At 38.4% G+C, this 22,921-nt stretch overlaps 1 protein-coding gene across 22 annotated transcripts in view; it reads left to right on the forward strand.

Moving 5' to 3' along the window:
- The window catches only part of EPB41L2 (erythrocyte membrane protein band 4.1 like 2), a 205,546-nt gene that overhangs the window by 9,176 nt on the left and 173,449 nt on the right, over positions 1 to 22,921 (forward strand). Inside the window, exons 1-2 of one of the 22 annotated variants that reach the window (XM_027601141.2) lie at positions 12,355 to 12,515; positions 13,719 to 13,903. The exons of 19 other annotated variants lie outside the window; for them this stretch is intronic. The gene's annotated coding sequence lies outside the window, so the exon portion shown is untranslated. Of the gene's footprint in view, positions 1 to 3,401; positions 3,447 to 3,596; positions 3,713 to 12,354; positions 12,516 to 13,718; positions 13,904 to 22,921 lie in introns of those variants that run through there. 2 more of the 22 variants (XM_027601143.2, XM_027601144.2) reach the window with 2 other exon arrangements.

A 22,921-nucleotide genomic window follows, 5' to 3' on the forward strand; every position in this document is an offset into this window, starting at 1 on the left:
AATCGGTAACAGCATAAAACTGTATGTGGTGGTCGTGGCAGAGACTTCTAATGGTTTTCTTTTCTTTTCTTTTCTTTTCTTTTCTTTTTTTAAAAATTGTTTTAATTTGTAAAGCTTTTTTTTTTCTTTTCAAAGTGAATCATTAGAACATTTTTCTCACTTGATGCTTTTTTTTTAAAGATTTTATTTATTTATTTGACAGAGAGAGACACAGTGAGAGAGAGAACAGAAGCAGGGGGAGTGGGAGAGGGAGAAGCAGGCTTCCCGCCGAGCAGGGAGCCCGATGCAGGGCTCTGCAGGGCTCGATCCCAGGACCCTGGTATCATGACCCGAGCCAAGGCAGACATTTAATGACTGAGCCACCCAGGCGCCCCTCTCACTTGATTCTTAAAACGATTTCATACTCTGTGTCTGACAGAGAAGAAAAGTGAGTCAGGAAGAGGTTAAACTTACCCAGAGTCATTCAGTTTCATAATGGGGTTTCAGGCACAGCCAAGGCCTCCTTGTGTCCAGAGTTGTTGCCTTTGCTCTGTCCTCTTCTGCTGCTAATGGAGTTGCCAATTGAATTTTTCTTGGAGAACTCAGGAAGCCTGCCAAGTTTTGTAGCTAGAGGTCTGTCCTGTAGCTCTCATCTATTTGTATCTTGAACCCTGAAGGTAGACAGAGCTAGGTCTTCCAAAAATAGTTCAATAAGTGTGTCAACATTTTGAGATACTGTTGAAAAAACAAGGAAGTAGAAGTCCTATGGGATTATTAGAAAATGGTGCCAAAGGTCTTCACTAGGTTTTGAAAAGCAAATTTGGCAGGGTCATATGCTAGACAATGGTGCATATTCACCCTTTGTTTGGGGAGCCCACTCTCACTGTGATAATCTTTCACTTTTCCCCGGGATGCTCTGTTTAATTGCTTTTGGACTCTGCTAGAAAAGCTGCTAAATGAACATCTTCCTTGAAAAATTTTCTTTAAATCTACTTCTCTTAAGGAGAAAAAGGGAAACTCGTTTTTTCTAATAAAATGAATACAGATTGTGTATGGGAAAGGTTAAAGTGTCAAGAATGAGTTGGGTCTGTCTACTGACAAAGGAATCAAGAGTTTATCCATGAGTTTGTAACCAGAACTGTTTTTGGATCTTAGCCATTAAAATCAACATCAGTAAAGCCTGCATCTTAATTTCTTTAATGCCAAGATTGTCTGTTTTAAATTGCACACATATGGGAATATGAATACATTTGTTTCCCCCCCCCACTTCCCCCACCTGCAACAGAAAAATAAAGGTATGTGGAAGATATTCTTAACTTTTGCAGCTCTGCAGTGAAGAGCTGTGGATGTGGGGAGCATGGTAGTGCAGATGTGGCTCGAGCTTTTCTCCTCATTGAGGCCAGTTCACTTTCGTCCCCAGTGCTGCAAGCTTAAATGGGAAGAACTGCGGGTAGGTTTTAGAGCATTCCGTGGATCTGTGATGTATGTGTTTGTTACTTGCTCCGTGCAGCACACATGATAGCAGTGAAGGACAATGTGGCACTTTTCTCACGACCCGTTTGTGGTTGGTGGAATTTTTTAAAGTCGTGTTTTTACTGTATCTGATTATTTATTGACGTGGTTTTTGGCAGAAGGAATGTACCATTGTTTAGTTACAGAAAAGTCTCTTTCTTTTTAAACTTTTTATTATGGAGAGTTTAAGATACATTCAGAAGTAGAGAGAACACTAACATAGTGAACCCCAGGTACCCTCACCCAGCTTTGATAATTACCAGGCCATAGCCAGTCACATCTCATCTATATTTTTCTTTCCACTCTCGATACTACCCTCCTCCCAGGATTATTTTGAAGCAAATTCTAGACATCATATAATTTCATTTGTAGTTAGGTAAGATATTTCCTCCTGCCCCTTCTTCCTGGCATGTGCTTTCTAGTCTCCAAAGTAAAGTTGATGTTCATTATTGCTTTTTTAGAATTATAGAAATTAGTTCCTTTGCAACATGGTCAGTTGCCATGTTTTTGGAATAAATATCTGACTCTTGTTTTGATCAGTGAAAGCAGTTTCATCTAAATGTAGCATTGTGGACATAGGAAATGCTTCAGCCAGTGCTAAAAACCCCAGTACTTTCTAAACCAAATCAGAGCTGATCTTCAAACTCCAGTATATTCTCAAGGTGGTGTTGCTGTTCCATACATTTTTCCCCTTCACGGTTCCTATATTTACACCAGCCTTGAATGATTTTAGATTTTCCTTTTTTCTCCTTTCCTCTCTCCCACGCTCCCTCTCTTTCTCTTTCATTCTTCTTTTGCTTAGCATGGTTTAGTTGGCAATATGTTAGAAGTAGACCAAGTGAAACATTTTTTTTCAGCTGACTGAATTTTAATGGGACTACACAGTTATTGTAAAATCAGATCAACCTGCCATGTGTTGGTCTGGCAGTATAAAGGGAAAGTGCATGATTCAAACATGGATCATATATTAGTTTATACATCCTATTTGTAAATCAAAAGGTTGGCATTATAGCTGAAGCTGACACTTAGTAGTTGAAATGCGTTTCCTAATTAATAAAGGCAGGATTTTTATGTGAGAGGTAGTTTATTTTATATTTTAATTTTTACTTTTAATTAATTAATTAATTTTTTAGAGAGAGAGTGCGTGAGCAGGGAGGGCCAGAGGGGGAGAGAGAGAATCTTAAGCAGGCTCCACGCCCAGCATGGAGCCCAATGTGTGGCTAGATTTCACGACCCTGAGATCATGACCTGAGCTGAAATCGAGAGTCAGACACTTGACTGAGCCATGTGGGCGCCCCTAATTTTTACTTTTAATTAAAATACAGTTTAGTATGTTTCCTTTGTAAAGTCATTACATGCTGAATTATTTTAATATGTACTCCATTGAAATATATTTTAATGTCTAGTTTATTTTCTTTTTAAAGACATTATGTGTTGAATTAGAAGATATTGATAACATTTCTTGAATACTTAATATGTGCCAGATACTGTTTTATGAGCACTTTTGCTTAGTGTTTTTGTTGAATCCTTGCTGTGTAACCCAGGGTAGGTACTGTTGTTCTAGATTTACCTGTAAGAAACCGGAGGCCCCACAAGGTTAAATAACTTGCTCAGGGTCACTCAGCTAATTAATGGCAGAGGAGGGATTAGAACCTGGGTGGTCTGGTTCCAGAGTATGCAGTTGTAACTGCTGTCCTCTATTATCCCTAAGATACATGTAAATTCCTTCTTCATACCCTATTCCTACTTGCATTCTCCTCCCCAGTGGTAACTATTTTGAACCATGGCCAATCCCACACTATTGGATTAGTGTGTAATTTTAATTTGATCACTGGAGGTAGTTTTCATTCAGAAACTGGAAAGCAGTTAATGAGATTCTACTCTTGTTCCTTTACTGTCTATAGTTATAAAGGAGAAAAGGGGAGAGGTAGAAGCATACAGATCCTAGAAAGGTGGTAAGTACTGATGTTTGTCTTACTTTTCCCCCACTGTTTTTTTAAATGGAATGTTGAGTCCAGCTGGAATGTTGACAAGGTCACAAAGGAGGTGCTGAAGTCAGTAGTTCAAAGTACCATTGAACGATCAAAACTTTTGCTTTTACTTGAGTACCTTGAAGTGTCAGGTGTATTGGAACTTCGGCTATCATTGATCTGTCCTGAAAGAGTAGACTTTTGTGGGAGTTTGTCCTGGGTCTTTAGTGACTGGAATTTTAACAAACCAGGTACCTGATATTTTTTTTTCTTCCCTTTTTTCCTGGGAGCAGAGGGTAGAAAGAAAATTGTTCTAGCCCCAAGTCCCAGCTCAACCAGTTACTGAGTGTGATGTTGGGGGAAGTGATGTTGCTTCTTGTGCCTTTCTTTTAAATGGTTCAGGTGCCCTGAATTAAGTCCTAATCCATATAAGATGTATGTGCCTCATTCATTCGTCTCTATGGAGAAAGTCATTTAAAGTGTCCTTCCTTAGAGGAAAAACATAGACATAGGATTTTGGCAAAACATTTGATAAAGCTTTCATGGTATCTTTTTTAAAAAAATATTTATTTAATAGAGAAGAGAGAGGAGAGCATAAATGGAGGGGGGAGGGGCAGATGGAGAGGGAGAAGCAGACTCCCCATTGAGCAGGGAGCCCGATGTGGGACTTGATCCCAGGACCCTGAGATCACAACCTGAGCCAAAGGCAGACTCCTAACTGACTGAGCCACCCAGGCACCCCAATGGTATCTTTATAGCAATTTTGAGAAAATGCTGTTCGGTTGTGGGAAGTCTGTGGCAGTGATTGTTACTGAAATTTTAATCTTGGCTATCTCTTATCTAAAATATTTTTTTTGCCAGTGAGTTTTATGATGACAGACAAGGACTGCCGATCAGATTTACAGATGTCATGGACGTTTGTAGGGAAACCTAATAAGCTGTATGCAGATTGTCTTGTTAGTTGCAACGGTTGAAATAAATAAGATGAATTTTTTTTTGAAATGAACGTTAAGTCTGCTTGATTATAAGCTCCTTCAAAGAGTTCTAAGTGCAGTGTTGGCCTTCTTTTCAATGTGAAGATTTATTGAAAAGTAGTAGATGCCTTTGTATACCTCAATACGAAGCAAGTTGACTTGTGACTTGTGGTCTCACCAGTGTGCTGACATTAATCTAGGTAATAGATGGTCCTGTGGTCAAATCTATTGAATGATTTCTTCCCCTGTGTTATTTTTGACATTCTTGACTTAGCATTGTCTTCGAAATTCTCTTTTGACATGTTGCAATGCTTTGTTCTACTTCTTTTCTTTGGAGATTTCTATTCCTCTCACTATCTCTTCAGCTTTTCCCCGTTTCCTGGAATTCTGTCCGCAGCCTTTGACTCTTAGCTCTTGACTAATTTTGTGTCACCCAAGATTTCACCTGCCATCATAATCTGTTAACAGTCTTTCCAGGCTAAGTCTTTCTCACTTCGAGGAGTCTCTGCCAGTATCTCAAAGGAAGTTTTTAAATGAATATGTGAAATATTTAGGGTGGAATGTGGGCTGTCATTGATTATTCTGTTTTGACTTGGAATATTTTGTTGGTTTTTAGGTACTGCATTTTAAGGGCTATGTAGTATGTACTACATAGTACATGATACTATGTTCTATAAAAACCAGTGGAAGATTAGACTAAAGCCTTGTCCCTGAAGGGGGCCTGGGGTGTTGAGGTTAGGAGAAACCATAGCAACAGGAGGAACTAGCTATTGAGATGACTGAAGGGGCGAGCAACTTGTTGTGGTGTTTTGAGAGCTATCTTTTGAGCACTGGCTTTTTTTTTAAAATTTATTTATTTGAGAGAGAGCGAGCGAGCATGAGTGGGGGGAGGGGCAGAGGGAGAGGGAGAAGAGAGAGAATCTAAAGCAGACTCCTCGCTGAGCACAGCCCGATGCAGGGCTCAATCCCAGGACCCTGAGATCCTGACCTGAGCTGAAACCAAGAATCAGACACTCAACCAACTGAGCCACCCAGGCGCCCATTGAGTGCTGGGTTTCTAACTTTTTTTTTTTTTTTGATAAAACCCACCATAAGACATAGATTTTATATCTTGGCTCTTTATCAGTATGGAAGTCTGTGTGTATATGTGTATAATATGTGTGTGTGTGTGTGTGTGTGTGTGTATCTATGTAAAGAACAGAAACAAGCTTCATAAGTTTGGTCTTAGCTTTACTATGTGCAATTCACTCTGAGATTTTCTTTTCTGCATAATAATAATAATAAAAATAGCAGTCAACAATTTACTAACTTGATTTCACAACTCATGAATGGACTGTGATCTGTGTTTGAAAAACCCTTTTTTTCATGGATAAAACAGATCTGGAGAAAGTTTCCTTTTTGGTGTAAGAGGAGTTTTTTGACAGTTGGAGCAGGCATAGACTGGAGTGGGCTGTCTTGGGAGAAAGTGACTTTCCTAGGGTTTGAAGGACCTCTGCCACAGGCTGGTAATTGCCTGTTGGGAGGTGGGAGGGGGAGTCACTGGGTGGGAGGTGGGACTTTGAGGCCACCAAGTCTTAAGATTTTACCATTCTCGGGCGCCTGGGTGGCTCAGATGGTTAAGCGTCTGCCTTCGGCTCAGGTCATGATCCCGGGGTCCTGGGATCGAGTCCCGCATCGGGCTCCCTGCTCCTTGGGAGCCTGCTTCTCCCTCTGCCTCTGTCTCTCTCTCTCCCTCTCTCTGTCTCTCATAAATAAATAAATAAAATCTTTAAAAAAAAAGATTTTATGATTCTCATTTTCTGACTTGCTAAAATTTTAATAAGGCGATTAAAGTTATTTCAAGATGAAAAATACTAATTCTAAATTATTTGTTAATATTCTACTTTAGGTAAAAAATGTCTCACTGTTCTCTTAGATATTAAAATTTTTTTTAAGTTAAAAAATTCATAAGCTAACTTTGTTATTCCTTTTTTTATTTTTTTAAGATTTTATTTATTTGAGAGAGAGAATGAGATAGAGCACGAGAGGGGGGAGGGTCAGAGGGAGAAGCAGACTCCCCGCTGAGCAGGGAGCCCGATGTGGGACTCGATCCTGGGACTCCAGGATCATGACCTGAGCCCAAGGCAGTCGCTTAACCAACTGAGCCACCCAGGCGCGCCCCGTTATTCCTTTTTTTAATGAAACAGCTTTATTTGGAAAGTTTTAAATATGTACCAAAGGAAATTGAATAGTTTGATGGCTCTCCCCACCCAGTGCATCCCCATCACCCAGCTTTAACGGCGATCAGCTGGTAGCTAGCCTTGCTTTATCTATATCCCTAGTCACTTTACCTGCAACAGGATTATTTTGAAGCAAATCCTAGGCATCTTTTCATTCCATCTACATATATTTCAATATATCTTAATTTTTTTAAAAAAAATTTATTTTAAGTTATCTCTATACCCAGCATGAGTCAAGAGTCAAGAGTCCCATGCTCCTCTGACTGAGCCAACCAGGTGCCCCTCAATATATGTTTCATTTTTTTTTTTAAAGATTTTATTTATTTATTTGACAGAGAGAGAACACAATCAGGGGGAGCAGGAGAGGGAGAAGCAGGCTCCCCTCAGAGCAGAGAGGCTGATGGGGGGCTTGATCTCAGGACCCTGGGATCATGACCTGAGCCAAAGACAGACACTTAACCAACTGAGCCGCACAATATCATTATTACATCTAAAAAAATTAATGGTTAATTTTTAATATCATCAAATATTCACTTTGTTCAGATTTCTAATTTGTTTTTGTTTTCTTTCAGTTTTTTGTTTGAAAGAGGATCCAAATTAGGTGAATACATTGTGGAATAGTGAGTCTCTTTATAGGTTCTGTCTCTTTTTCTCTTTTATATTTTCTTGTAATTTGTTTTTTTCTGAAGAACTTGGATTGTTTGTCCTATGTCATTCCTACAGTTTTTATTTTGCTGATTTTATTCCTTTGGCATAGTTTTAACCTGTTCCTCTGTTTTGTAAATTGATAGTTACATAGACGCTTTTTATCAGCTTCAGGTTCAGTTAATTTTTTTTTTTTTTTGCTATGAGTATGTCTTTGGTTCTGTTACTTCTTAAAACCACTCAAAGAGTATACCAAGACTAATTGTAAAGGCGATTGGATTTCTTAGTTCTTCATTTTCTCAAATCATTCTAAGCCAGATTTCCCATAAAAACAGATGGAACCACTTAGAAATTTTGGAAGATAATAATCCTCTGCAAACACCACATCCAAATACAAATTACACAAGAGTTTCTAGTCCAGCTTCCTTTCCAAAAAAGAAAGGGAGAAAGCAGATGCCTTAGTAATTTCTACAGACCACAAACCAGGTTTTCAGTTAAAGTGAGACATTTTACAGTAAAATCAGTCTTGATTTTTCTAGCACGATATGGAAACATTCAGTTTTGCTAGTGAGAGAGAGACAGATCCAGGGACTCCAGGATCATGACCTGAGCCGAAGGCAGTCGCTTAACCAACTGAGCCACCCAGGTGCCCTGTGGTGATCACTTTTTATCATGAAAAACTTCAGATGTACAAATAGAGAAGATAGTGTAATGTACATCCATATGCCCCCACTTAGTTTCCCCCTCATGTTTAGTACACTTTGTAAAAGTTGAGTATGGGTTCACACTGCTATTCACCAGGCTCTTCCCTTTTTTCATTTGTGGTGAGGCTTGTGGCATAGGCCTTACAAACTTTTTCCTTCTCTTGTCAGTGTTGGTAAATCTTTTGCTAGATTTTATTTTACCTTAGTTGGTATTTATTATGTTAGGTAGTAGGTGAAGAAAATTCTGTGATTAGGTAAAGGTGCTTTGATGAGGCTTCATTCCCTGCTTTCTTTTTTTTTTTTTAAACTTTTTATTATGGAACCTATAAAACATGGAGTAATGAATCTCCATGAACCCATCTTCTAGCTAATTATTAACATATGGTCAATTTTGTCTCATCTACATGCCACCAAACGCCTGTCTCCCTACTCTGGCCTTGCTGGATGGTTTATTTTTATTTTTATTTTTTTAAAAGATTTTTTATTTATTTGAGAGTGAGAGCGAGTGCATGAGCAGCAGGGGGAGGGGCAGAAAGAGAGGGAGAAGCAGACTCCCTGCTCATCAAGGAGCCAAATGTGGGGCTCAATTCCAGGACCCTGAGATCATGACCTGAGCTGAAGGCAGATGCTTGACTGACTGAGCCACCAGGTGCCCCTTGCTGGATAGTTTTAAAGCAAGTCCTAGATATTATATCACTTTACTCATAAATACTTTTTTATATGTCTGTAGTAGATAAGCATTTATAAAAAAAACAAAACCACAAATCCATTGTCACATCTAAAAATTTAACATTTCCTTAATAGTAAATATTTGTGAGTGTTCATGTGTTCCCATTTGTTTCATAAATATTTTTATGGTTGGCTTGTTCAAGTCAGAACCCAAATGAGGTCTACATTTCATTTGGTTGATATGTCTCTTACGTATCTTTATATGTGGTTGTTTTCTCCTCTTTTTCTTTCAGTTTCTTTGCTGAAGAAACTGTGTTGTTTCTTTAGAATTTCCCACATTTTGGATTTTGTTGATTGCATCGCTTTGGTGGTGGTTAATATGTTTCTCTTTTGTGAATATCCTCTTAAATTGGTAGGTAGATCTGGGGCTTAATTGATTCTGATGGTGGTGGTGGTTTGGAGAATTCTTCATACAAATTGTGTTTCTTACTGCATTTCTTCAAGACATGTAGTGTATGGTTGGCTGTCTTCTTGGGGTGAAGGTTGATCAGTGGATTCAGGTATTGTCAGTCAGCTTGATCCGTCCATTGTAAATTTCCCATCAAGCTTTTGCCTGGTGGATTTTTAGCAGCCATTGATGATCATTGCCTAGATATTTTTTTTCATTGCATTGACTTTTTACCATATATATTTTGCTCTGAAGTAATTTAATATAAATTATGGAATGCATTACATTTCACCCTAATTTCTTTATTATGTATTTGTAAAAAGAATATGGACATTTTCCCATTTAACCAGAACACTATTCTTACATATAACAACCGGTTGACAGTAGTTCTCTCATATTATGTAATATCCAGTCTATACTAAAATCTCTTTAATCACCCCTGTGACATCCTATATGGCTTATTTATCAAACCAGGACCCTTTCAAGGAGCCCATCCTACGTTTGGTTATTGGTTTTGTTACTCAAATTGTCCTCTTCCCATCCCTTTTCACTGTCTTTTCAGGACAGTGACCTGTTGGAGAGATATAAGCAGAGGCCCAGTGTTTGGTAGACTATTTCTTTTTGACTCTTTCTTCAGACTCTTTGTCTGATTATTGCCATGTGGTGGTATTCACAGTCGTCTTCCATATTCTTTATTTAACACAAAGTACAGTTTAGAGCTTTAGGCTCAGTTAATTGAGAATAAACATTTTTGGTAAGAGTATTTAATGGTCAAGTTGTATGTTTCATATTATATCTTATCAGGGGCCATATCATGTTTTTTCACTATTATTGTAGCTAAGACTGATTAAGATAAAGATTGATCTCATTATAAAATTATATTTTCCCCTTTGAGATTTTTATATGTTTTATATGTTTTATATTGAGATTTTTATATTTCCCCCATATAATCTGGGAGGAGTGAGATGAGACTTTGGCACCATGCAAACATCGACTTCCTTATCAGTCTTTCATCTAAATAATGTTATTATCCATTGGTGGCTCTCACCCGAATCAGTTATCTCATTGGGGGTGGCAACGTGATCATAAAATGGGATTTAAAGAAGAGTGGTGATCAAATATACATAACATTAAAATTTAACATCTTAACCATTTTCAGGGGTACAGTGACATTGTTGTGCAGCTAATCTCCATAACTCTTCATTTGTAAGAGTGAAACTCTGTACGCTAAAATGGGATTTTTAAGTTTCATCATTCCCTCAACTTGATAAACTTGCAATTTTCTGTGCAAAATAGCTTTCCTTCTTCAATGCACGCTATTTGATTTCTGTGAAATGCAATTTTTGTTTGAAGTGCAGGATAAAATTTTTTCCCTTTACCACATTTCAGAATAAACCATTAGTGTAAGAGTTAGTTCATGTTTTTTGTCTTTCTCTTTTTTGAGTGTCATTATTGGCTTACGGGTTTTTAAATATTCATTGTATTTCAATCAGGTAAAGTCAATTAAATCATTCTTCTATTTTTTTTAAGATTATTTATTTATTTATTTGACAGAGAGAGACACAGCGAGAGAGGGAACACAAGCGGGGGGAGTGGGAGAGGGAGAAGCAGGCTTCCCACCGAGCAGGGATCCTGATGCGGGACTCCATCCCAGGAGCCTGGGATCATGACCTGAGCCGAAGGCAGACGCTTAACGACTGAGCCACCCAGGCGCCCCCAATCATTCTTTTAATGTTGAAATTGTCCCAATTTTGGCCAATGGGGGCCCCTTTGAGTTGGTGCCTAAGTCCTTTTGACATGATCCTATCAGACTCTGAAAGCAAGGAATATGTTTCTTTAAATGTGGTAAAGTTTCCTTTGGAGAGCAGGGTCAAATCTTTATTAGCCGTAGCACAAAAAAAGCATCCGTGTTACAGAAAAGTGCTGTAGAGCAGAATAAAACCTTGCTACCAAAGTCTTAATTCATCAACAGATAGGAAAGCAAGGTGAAGTTAGTGGTCTCGAAAGTCTTTTCTCATTTTATGTTCTGTGATTTTTTTTTTTTTTTTTTTACCATCTATACAGTTGTCTTACTATTTGGTTTTTATTGGAACAGATATGTTTTTTTTAAGTTTAAGTTATCTCTACACCCAGTGTGGGGCTCAAACCAATAACCCTGAGATCAAGAGTTGCATTCTCTTCTGACTAAGCCCTCCAGGTGCCCAAGAACAAAATATTTCAAGAGTGAATGTTGTCAGATTTTGTTTTGAATAACATCTTTATTACTTTCTTCCTATTCTGATGGTCTGCTTCCTGAGCCATGGGTTAAAGGACTGTGAATTTGGAAAAGCAAGGGTTTCAACATATTTCAGAGTTATAAAGTCCATCCTCAGGAAACGAGAAGGGGTTTGTATCTTAACCTTTGCCATTTATTCCAATGTAATGTGGCTAAACATTCCACATGGAGATGGTCAGCCTCGTAATGCTGGATCGATAAGCTGCTGCCTGTTTCCTACAGACACCTTTATTTCCTCTGATTTGGGTAAACAGATGAAGTTTCATCAGAAGCTTAAATGTATAACTGAATTTGTGAAGATCTGTTTTGTACATCATAAGACTTATGTCATGTTTCTAAACCTCTGGGAAGTTACTCTCTGACATTTTAAAAAGCATGTTACTTTTCTAAATTGACTTTTTCCCATACACAGTTTAATGTGGAGAATGTTATCCCATAAGCAATCATTCTTTTTAGTTTAGTAGATTTTCTTTTCCAGAATAGATGTGGCTCAGTTTTATTGTTATGCTCTCAGTAGTCACTATCATGCTTCTTTTGTTAAGTATTAAATACGAGTTGCCAGTTTTTAAATACTTTGAACATTTACTGAATGTTGGGCAGAAGTACAGATAATACAGCTGCGTACTATACTAATAAAAACAAAATATTGTGTGTTGAAAAGCCATTTCTTCTCTGAGAATAGAAAGAAGTACTATGGAATTCTGTATTTATTCATCATTGATTTAAGTCTGGGAGTAAATAAAAGATTATACTGTGTTTTAGTTAGAAGTATTCCTTTTCAGTGTTAGGCATGTTTGGTTTGTAAGATAACCTCATAAGATCATTTTTATATCATATGACCATCAATTTTTTTTTTTACAAAAACCAACACTTTAAAAAATTTGTGAAGTTGGTTTAACTGCAGAAACTATGAATATCATCATGTGTAGTAAATAAAGTTTCTTCTGTAAATTTTCCAGATGGTGACAGCAACTGGAAGAATTTGATTTATTTCTCTCCCATTCATGATATTAATGAATTGTGAATTAGTGCAGTTGAAATCTGTACTGGATTGTCCATATAACACCATACAGGCTTCGCGTCTCTTGTGGGAGAAATACCAGTCTGTGTATTTAGAGAGGTACTTATTTTCTCCATTACTGTAACAAAGGATTTGAGGCATCATCTAGGCAATATGTATGGTAAAATTGCTTGAGTAAAAACAAATGGAGGTCAGGTAAATTAGAAATAAAAAGAAAATATCAAAATGAAGATCTGCCCTCAACACACCTTCGATTCCTGAACATGTAACTGTAGCCTATCATACATTTTTATTGATATCTGTTTTTGTGTATCGTTGTGTATATATTTGTGTGTGTTTTATTTTTACACAAGAAATATTTTTAAGGAAATAGAATGCTTGATAAAGCCATTGCTCTTCTCTGAAATGTCTGTTGGAAATGATTGAAGGGGTGTCTGGGTGGTTCAGTCAGTTAAGCATCCAACTCTTGATTTCAGCTCAAGTCGTGATCTCAGGGTTGTGAGACCGAGCCCCTCGCGGGCTCCATGCTCAGTAGGCTCTGTGCCCAACAGCTTTGTGCTCAGCACGGAAGTCCGCTTGTCCCACTCCCTCCACTCTGCACTCTGCTCCTGCACTCTCTTTCTCTCAAATAAATAAATAAATCTTAAAAAAAATTATTGAAGATTGTTTTCTGTGAATTAAGATCCTTAGGTGTTTTGGCTTTTTTTGTTTTTAAAGATTTTATTTATGTATTTGACAGAGAGACACAGCGAGAGGGAACACAAGCAGGGGGAGTGGGAGAGGGAGAAGCAGGCTTCCCGCCGAGCAGGGAGCCCGATGCGGGTCTCGATCCCAGGACCCTGGGATCATGACCTGAGCCCAAGGCAGACGCTCAATGACTGAGCCACCCAGGCGCCCTGATGTTTTGGCCTTTTAAAGATAGATGACATTTTTGAAGAAAAGAAATTAAAGGCACAGCTCACATGTCAGCTTTTTTTGTAAAGTCTTCTCTGATTTCCACAAGTAGAGTTAATATATCTGTGTTTTCTGTGTCTACCAAGAAATGTGACACTTACCAGGTTGGATTTTAAAATCCTGAAAAGATCAGTTTTTCTTACTATAGAAATTTGTGTGTTCTTACTTCCTCTATATTGTCTGTCTATTCCCAGTGACTGACGGCAAGCAATATACAGATGTTTGTGGGGTGAATGAAAACCAGTCAACGAAATAGAAGTTTTAATAGAGTCAGACTATTAAAATATTTAGCTTGTTTTGAAATAAATGAATATATTGACTGACTTTGATAATCTTTTTATTGTACAGAAATTTCTGAGGTACTGATAGTACTGTGAATTGACTTAATAATTGGTATTTGAAACCGATTCTTGACATGGAGAAGAGGGAGATGACCAGCTGACAACAACTGGTTTTCTACCCAACACTGACTTACCCGTCCTTACCTCCTTCCTGCTCCTCCGTGGGAAAGGTGGCCTCCTTCCAGTCTGGGGGTAAGTCAGCTCCTAGCAGTTGAACCCGAGAATTCTGTCCCCATCACTTTTGGCCTACCCAGAGATGTCCTGTGAAGTAATTGCCACCTGTTCCCTGTCCTCTTTCTCTTCCAGGAGACAATGATTCTCAACCCTGGTTGTACGTTAAAATCATGCAGGGACCTTTGGGGGAAAAAGCCCAGGCCCCAAACCAGATTAGTTGTATCAGAATCTTAGAATCCTAGAATTTTAGAATTGGAAGAAATAAAAATTTGATTCTGTAAGGGAACCTAGAGACGTTAAGGGGCTTTTCTAAAAGCGATGTTTCAAATTAATCTAAAGACTTGGGGCACGAATTTGGGGATTTGTAAGTCTTCTCCATGGCTAGTTCCCATTTGTTTCCCATCCACCACCCCAGAATTCCATCCGTTCGGTGTCCTGATCATTTATCACCACCGTAATCTTCGTATCTCAGTTTATTCTGCTCTCTATGCTGTTTTATCACATCCTTCTTCTTTTGGTTAGATGCTCTTTCATTATGCTACTCTCCTGCTCGGGAACCTCTAGTAGCCCCCTTGTACTGGAAGGCGAGTCAAAATGAGCAGTCTCATCCCCTGGCACCCCGCAGTTGGATCCTATGCTCTAGCAAAAAGATTCTTCCCTGTCTTTTGTACAGCTGTATATTTTTCTGAATTTTTGTAAGCCATTCCATTATCTATATCTAGGATTCTTTCCCTTCACTTTGCCTACCAGGCTCCTACACCAAATCACAGAATGTTGACTCCAGAAGATTTTAGCAGTCATTTAATTCAGCCTTTTTCAAGTTATAGATGAAGAAACCGAGACCCTAAAGTGTTAGATATTCCCCCACTGCCCAGGCCACAAAACAAATTAGCTAGCTTCAGACCCAGGTTATAACTAAGGTCTCTTTGTTCTCTTTCCACAAGACCTTTCTCTTAAGATGCAGCTTGGATGCGAGCATTTCTCTCTCGGACTTGCTCAGTCCCCTCAGTAAGAGAGTCTATTCTGGTCTCCACACTTTGATGCCATTTAATGCATTGTGGCAGCATTTGTGTTTCTGTTGTAATAATAACGAACAAGGATATTGCTGACTTCTGAGTGCTTACTTTGCACTAGTCACTGTGTTAATAAGCATGTTGCTTGTTTCATTTTTACCTCACAGTCACACTACAGGATAGGTATTGTCCGCATCATCCATAAGGTAACTGAGGTGTAGAGAGCTAAAGTCTTAAAAGGTCAAAGCTTAGGTTTGGTCTGATGCCAGAGCCAAGCTCATCTACACGTTTGAAGTTTTTTTTTTTATGTGTAAACATCTTTTATTTTCCACTGGATTATAAGGCTCTTGATAACAGTGAACAGGTCACTAATGACTTTGTAGCTGCGGTAGCATCTTTCACAGAAGAGCTCAGTAAATATTTGGTGACTGCGCTTGGAAGAAGTATCACTTGGTGACCACATTTCGAAGATTAAGGCATTGGTATTGAGTGGGGGTGTGGAAGGTGATATGTGCAGTTTTTCTCAAATTTTTAGGCCCTAGATCTTGGAGGGGGACAGAGGTGTGTGTTCGATTGAAGTTTCTGTGGAATGTGGGCAGGAGAGTTCCGTGACTTTCCTTGTTTAGTGGCTGTAATGAGAGTTTATGTATTTATTTACCTGTGAGAGTTTGCGATAGCATTTTAGTCGCTCATTGTCTTTTCTGGCTTTGCTCGTTGTATTGTGTGTTGCCTTCTTTAAATAGTCCTGAATCTCTTTATAAACTAGAAGATTAGCAAATAACTTCCCATATAAGATTGGTCTTTTTACCCAAGTGAGCTCTTGGACGCTTTTTCTCAAATAGCGTCTTGAATTTTGTCGACTTAACTGAGAGCTTCCAAGCTGGTGGGATGCTTAAGCAGTACAGGTACATTTGATTATGGATGTGGGTGACACCAGTGATTGTCCTTTTGTAGTCAGGCATTTAGGTATGAAGACTCTTTTGTCCCTTCTACCTGTTAGCAAAGTGAAACCCTTAAGCTGTTCGGGTATATTGATTTTCCATTTTTCTAGGATTTGAGTTTAGTCCTTGTTCTTTTGAAATTACCTCCATCGGATATTGTGTCAGCCTATTAATTCTTTAGTGATCCAGGGGTATGAGAATGAGCCCTCCCCACCTCCCCCCGCAAGGGAAGTTGATTCAAGAGTTGTAGGGTGATCTTTGAAATACAGCTTTCAGGACATTTGAATAAGCTTTTTAAAAATGAATGCTGTCTATATCTTGAGAGGGAGGATAAGTAATGTGGGCAGACTAAACTGCATATGGAAAAGCATTGGTTTAGGAGAAAGAAGAGCCCTGAGTTGTTCTAGTCATTATTTTATCATTAACTGATTGTATGGTCGTGGAAAGGTAACTCTGAGCTTCATTTTCTTCATTTCTAACTTCTCATGAGTTGGATTATATCATCTCTGTCTACCATCTCTCTATATCAGGTATGTTGGTCTTAGGTATCAAATTCATAGTTTGTTTCTGGCAGATCTGAAACCATTGGTAATATTCTCACTTGCTTGGGAAAACAGGTCTCTGGTGTCAGTTGGCAACAGTATTAAACCTGATTTATATTAGAAGCCGGCATGCTGACTTTATGGTTCACTGTATTCATTAGGGGATGTTTTAACACTTAGTACTTTCTTTGCTTATGTCTTCAGTTTTTGGCAACTGTAGATTTAGCCCTTGAGTTTTATTTTTATTGTGGTAAAATGTACATAAAAAATTAAAAATGCATTGAACTTACCCTTTTCTCCATTTTGTGATGTACAGATCAGTGGAATTAAGGAAATTCACAATGTTGTACAGCTATCACTACTAATCCCAAACATAGACTCTGTACCCACTAAACAGTAACTCCTCCTTTATTCCTCCTCTCCAGCCCCAGGTAACCTTTATTTTGCTTTGTCTCTGAATTTGCCTATTCTAAGTACTGCGTGTAAAAGGAATCATATAATATTTGTCCTTTTGTGGCTGGCTTATTTCACTAAGCATAGTGTTTTCAAGGTTCATCCGTGGTATAACAAGTGACAATTTCATTCCTTTTTAAGACTGAGTAAAATTCCATTGTATGTGATACCACATTTTGTTTATGGACATTTGTGTTTCTACCTCTTGGCTATTGAGAGTAATACATACTGCTATGAATATTGATGTATGAGTATTTGTTTTGTTCCTCCTTTGAGTTTTTTTAGGTGTATATCTAGGAGAGGAATTTCTGGGTATATAGTAATTCTTAATTTTTTTTTAATATTTTATTTATTTGAGAGAGAGAGTGAGAGTGAGAAGCAGCATGAGAGGGGAGAGGGTCAGAGGGAGAAGCAACCTACCCAATGAGCCAGGAGCCCGATGTGGGACTCGATCCCAGGACCCCAGGATCATGACCTGAGCCGAAGGCAGTCACTTAACCAACTGAGCCACCCAGGCGCCCCAGTAATTCTTAAATTTTTGAGGAATTTCTGGGTCATAGAGTAATTCTTAAATTTTTGAGGATTGCTTGAACTCTCTTCCACAGTGGCTATACCATTTTAAATTCCCACCAGCAATTCCTAAGGGTTCTAATTGCACCACATCTTTGCCTACACTTAATTTCCTTAAAAAAATTGTAATAGCCACCCTAGTAGGTGTGAAGATAGTTTTGATTTGCAGTTCCCTAATGTTGAGCATCTTTTCGGGTGCTTATTGGCTATTTGTATATCCCCCTTTGGAGAAATGTCTATTTAAGACCTTTGCCTGTTTTTGATTTCGGTTGTTTTTTGTTATTATTGAGTTGTTAGCCCCTGATTTTTAAAGGTAACGCAAATGAGGAGGTACCATTATGAGGTAAGTTTACCTTTTTATTATTTTGTTATTATTATTTTGGCAGGGCTGGTGGATAAGAAACATCTTCTTTTGTATAGTTTCTCACAAATATAAGTTTTCTGTGATTTGGGACATTAAGTGGTGTAGTAGATAGAACTTAGGTTTTAAAGTTCAAGACCTGAGACCTTGCCTTGGGCTAGTAAACCTGGCGGGTGGGCCTAACCTATAATATTCTGAGGTGAGGTCATCCTGCCCCATTGTTCTTGAGACTAAAGTATGAATCTGAAAATACTCTATAGAGGGATAGTGCCATTTATGATTTTTTACTTTGGTCTGTTGAGATTCTGTTACCTGTGCAAGCTAGTCTTTGATTTGTGAGAAAAAAAAAAGGTTTATATAAGCAACTTTGTTCAAAGGGACCAAAATTGTTACTTCATTTATTCCCCTTACGTTCTCAGGAGCTGAAAAGAGATAGGAGATAAATGCCACTGTATTTTACGGATGAAAGAAAATGAAGGAAAGATGAAGCCCTTTTTCTGTTCCATAGCTTTCTAAAGTACTCTGCTAAACCTTTATTTATTTATTTTTAAAGATTTTATTTATTTATTTGACAGAGAGAGAGACACAGCAAGAGAGGGAACACAAGCAGGGGGAGTGGGAGAGGGAGAGGCAGGCTTCCCGCTGAGCAGAGAGCCCAATGCGGGGCTCAATCCCAGGACCCTGGGATCATGACCTGAACCGAAGGCAGACGCTTAACGACTGAGCCACCCAGGCGCCTCTTCTCTACCATTCTTTATAAACTTTTGAATTAGTTAGAGCCTTTGGCACCGCTAGGTGAAGGTTGTCATTTAATTTATTAGCAGCTGTTGCTGTATACATATAATTATATTTGACTACAAGTGCATTTTTACAAGATGAGTCTGGTGGAGTCATTATATAAATGATTCAGATTAAGGAAATTATTACTGAGGTAAGTGCTTGAGAAATTGCCTATTTAGAAATGCAGTGCATTTTAAAGAGGTACTATTTGAGGATCTAAAATATACCGGGGAGGCTGCATATTTTACTTTGACCTTATTACCATACAAAGGAAAGCTTACATAAAAATGACTTGTCAGTAACCTTAGGTTTTTTGAAGATATAACAGACAGTTTACAAGTAAGTTCTGGCTATTAGGCAATGGAGAAATACTTTCAGTAGAAGTCTGCTGATGTAGTTCTAGCAATTTATGGAGCACCTGCTGCGATAGAGGCTTATAAATGCTTTAGAACCAAGGATTGGAAGGGCAGTGGTGAGAACAGGAGGTTCGCGCAGCAGGGAGGGTCCGTGAACCCCGCCATGCTGGGAGAGGCAGCATGGCCCAGTGGAAGGCCACAGGCCCTGCAGTCGCTCAGTGCTTGCAGTCCACCTTTGCCCCTTGTTGGCTTTGCTCTTCAGGATATCCCTTCTCCCAGCCTCTAGTCTGGAGCCCCTGATAGTTGAGTCCTTACTCTTCTTAGCCTTCTGAGCTAAGAAAACCTTCAGAAAGCCTTCTGAGCCTTTTGTTAAAGTAGTTGAAGAACTGCCAACAGTGGTTCTGAATAGGGGTGTGTGTGTGTGTGTGTGTGTGTGTGTGTGTGTGTGTGTGTGTGTGAGAGAGAGAGAGAGAGAGAGAGAGAGAGAGAGAGAGAGAGAGAGAGAGAGAGAGAGACTGTGAGCATACATGTGATTGTGGATGGCCGCAATCCACCTGTTATCCTCATTGGGTTGGGGGTTGCTGCATGGATAAAACAAAACAGAACAAATCCTCCCCTGAGGATTTCATTGTTGGGTAAAAGGGCTCAGAACAATCAAATCTTGGTTCAGACTGAGGTAGTGTGACACTAACAGCTGTGTCCTATTAAAGATCAACATTTAGCGGTTTGGTAGCAGTTAAATGTCACTGGAATGTTTGTGCAGTTGGTTTGTAATTTGACAGGCGTCTCAAAGTTTCCAAAGTAAATGTATAAAATCTAAGTCATTCTTCGACATGTGAATCAGGATTCCATGGAGGGAAATGCACTTTTAATTTCTGGAATTAACTTGGCTATTTAAAAATAGAGTTGTGATAGCTCTAATCCTTTCTGCGTGTTTTTAAAAATTTATTTCCATAGCAAGAAATTGTAGAATGTAAATTTAGCTTTTGAAAGGACAGTGATTAATGTACTGTTTACCCAGGTCATTCTTCAGAATTTGACTAGTGGAATGTACTAACAATGTCTTTTCATCAGTGCTCAAGTGGGGAGAAGGGTGGAGTGATACATTCAGATTTTTGCAAAATAACACTAAACTGTTCAGCTTTTCAGTACTAAGCAAATAGAGAAGGCCACAGCATTCACTTGATGCTTTTCCCAAGTATAGCACCCCCAAAGGGGGAAATAAGTCATAAGGAGATAAAGTCTTGTATTTCCTTACCTGAATTTTGGAAAGGAGAGAGAGACACCAGGGAGGAAAATACCCATGTAAATATGGAATGTTTAAGATTTTCTTTTTCCCTCCAATATTCTCTCTCCAGTATTATCACCAATGAGTTATAGTGATGAGAAGGAAGGTTGAATTGTTTGCCCTTTGATAAAAGCAACTGATCAAAACTTGAGAGAGAATTGTGCTGCCTTAAGGGTAGATCCTTTTTTGTTTTATAGCACTCCAGCTGAGTTGAGCAGTCATTCTGGGGTACCCTCAGTAGTATGACCATTCACAAGTGCAACAAGACTTTCTTTCAAAGGACGTGTGGAGTATTGGAGACACAAGGAATAAAGATACGACAAGTTCAGATTATTTCAGAGTGAGAAATGTTGCTTTAAGTAATTATAACATTTGTGTCCCCTGATTACTTAAATATGTTTGGAGAGTAATGAAGAGAAAAATATGTGTATAAATATGTATTTACCTATAGTAGATAATATACTCTGGAGAATGTTCCATGAAACTGGTATAACTTAGTATATGATTTAGATCATCTGGTGTATGATTTAGATGTTACATAACCTTTTCTTCTGATTATGGAGACATAAAAAGTTCTGTTGTCTGAGGAGTACATCGGTGACACATACTTAGTATAGTGTTTTAGTGTTCAAGGTACTGGATCAGATTTAACAATTTCATCATACATTTTTAGTTAACATTTTCTCTTTTAAAATAATAAACCAATTAGAGTCAACTTTTTGTATAGTCTAGTATGTCCCGAGCATCAGACAATGGAATATTTTTATTTCATTCTTTTATTTTCTGGAGAGCAAAATCGTCACACTGAGGAATGATCCAGTCTGTTAGTGACAAACAGCACATGACTAGGCAGTCTCAGAAGGGGAAATGGGTTCTGTACACAGAACAAAAAACCGCTTTGCCTGTGTCATGAAGGACTTGTTTAGCTTATACTTTTCTAAGGGGCCTAATAATTGCTTTTCCCTCTGTGGAAATAGTCTTTCAAATAGGTATTAATTCTTAGACGGCATCCGTAATTCTGATATTCTAGAGTTCTTGGTAATGTGAGTTGGTGATTTGCTATCACCTCTTTGTTTAATAGTAATGGAGGACAAATCTACCTCATGAATTATAACTGCTAACTTTTAAACTTTGATATGTAATTTATAAACACATGTTGAAATACTGATTTTCTGTTACCCGTTACCATTTTTTGGTCAGATCTTTTGAAAATATCTTTGCAGTCATCAAATAATTACACTATATGGGGGATGTTTTGAATTTTGCTTAGGTGCTTATGATAGAAGTTATGGTGCAGAATTTTCACTTTGCCTTCCTTGAAAATATTCCAAGCACTGGCAGTTTGAATAAACTATTTAAAATTGGGTATCAGCAGAAACTTGAATTGACCTTGGAATATTGCAAGACTCTTGGAAACATGAATAAATACTTTCTAGAGCATTCTTTTTAAATTTTTTGGGGGGGAACTCAAACTCATGGTCATTATTAAATCTCTAATTCCTAGCTTAGGAACTCAGTACATTTTTGTTGCATTAATGGATTTTTTGGGGGTGGGAGAGCCTAATAAGTTGAAGTTTTCCCAATTGGGGAACTATCTTCAGGCAGTGCTTTTTTTTTTTTTATAAAGATTTATTTATTTATTTGAGAGAGAGATAGAGTGAGAGAATGAGCAGGAGGTGCAGAGCGAGAATCTCAAGCAGACTCCACGCTGAGCATGGAGCCCGGCTCGGGGCTTGATCTCAGAACCCTGAGATCACGACCTGAACCAAAACAGAGTCAAATGCTTAACCCACTGCACCACCCAGGTGCTCCTACGGAGCACCTGTTTTAAATGCATATTTACCTAGGAAGCTACATGCACACTCAGCTTTGTAAACTATTATAATGAAAAATCATCACAGTTTCTTTACATGCTTTGCTGGTGTGATGCAGAAAGGGTTGATCGTTATAGGGCATGAAAACTGAGGAAAGATTAAAGGTCCCTAGAAATTATCCATTATTTTAAAAAGATGAACAAGCTGCTATCCTTTAGCGAAGCGTTGTCTTGTGATAAACATTGGGATAAGAGCTTAAACCGCACAAGTATTTTCATTTTTGCTGATGTAATGTCCTTATAAACTCTTCGGAGTGATGCCAGTCCCATTGCTGTGACGTTTGGCTCATGGAGGCACTATTAAATAATTATTGGCTATATTCACCATTGACCCTGTATCTTTTTGGCAAACATTTGCGTGTCTGCAGGTTTGTGAGGTAATGGGTAATAACTGTTTGACTTGCTAGGCTGCCGCCTGCCGAGCCCAATCTGCTGTGTCCCAGGGGGAGCGTAACAGTTATGTTGGGGCCTAGCCCTGGGGAAAGGAAGCTTATTTGCTTTATTGTCAGTTTTTGCTGTATTAAAATACATACTTGGATGGGAGTCTCGATTATAGGCCTTGCCGTTTTGATTAAGTGCATTTCAGATTTAAAGGACTCCATTACACCTAATGGTGTGGGCTTGCAGAAAGAAGAGAAAAAAATTTCACACCCAACGCTGATGTAGACAGGAAGTTTAACTTTTTAGTATTTGGTTTTCATTTATTAGGAAAACTTGTATTTTTCCCCGTGTATTTTGTTTAGCCCCATACCCGGCATGTACTTGGAACAAGGGATATAAAAGTGGTAAGTATTGTGGTATTTGAGCTTATGTATAATGTTAGACAATGAGCTGAATAGGTGTAACAGAGACAGAGTAA

The sequence above is a fragment of the Zalophus californianus genome, chromosome 7 (genome assembly GCF_009762305.2).
Source record: "Zalophus californianus isolate mZalCal1 chromosome 7, mZalCal1.pri.v2, whole genome shotgun sequence".
NCBI classification, from domain to species: Eukaryota; Metazoa; Chordata; class Mammalia; order Carnivora; family Otariidae; genus Zalophus; species Zalophus californianus.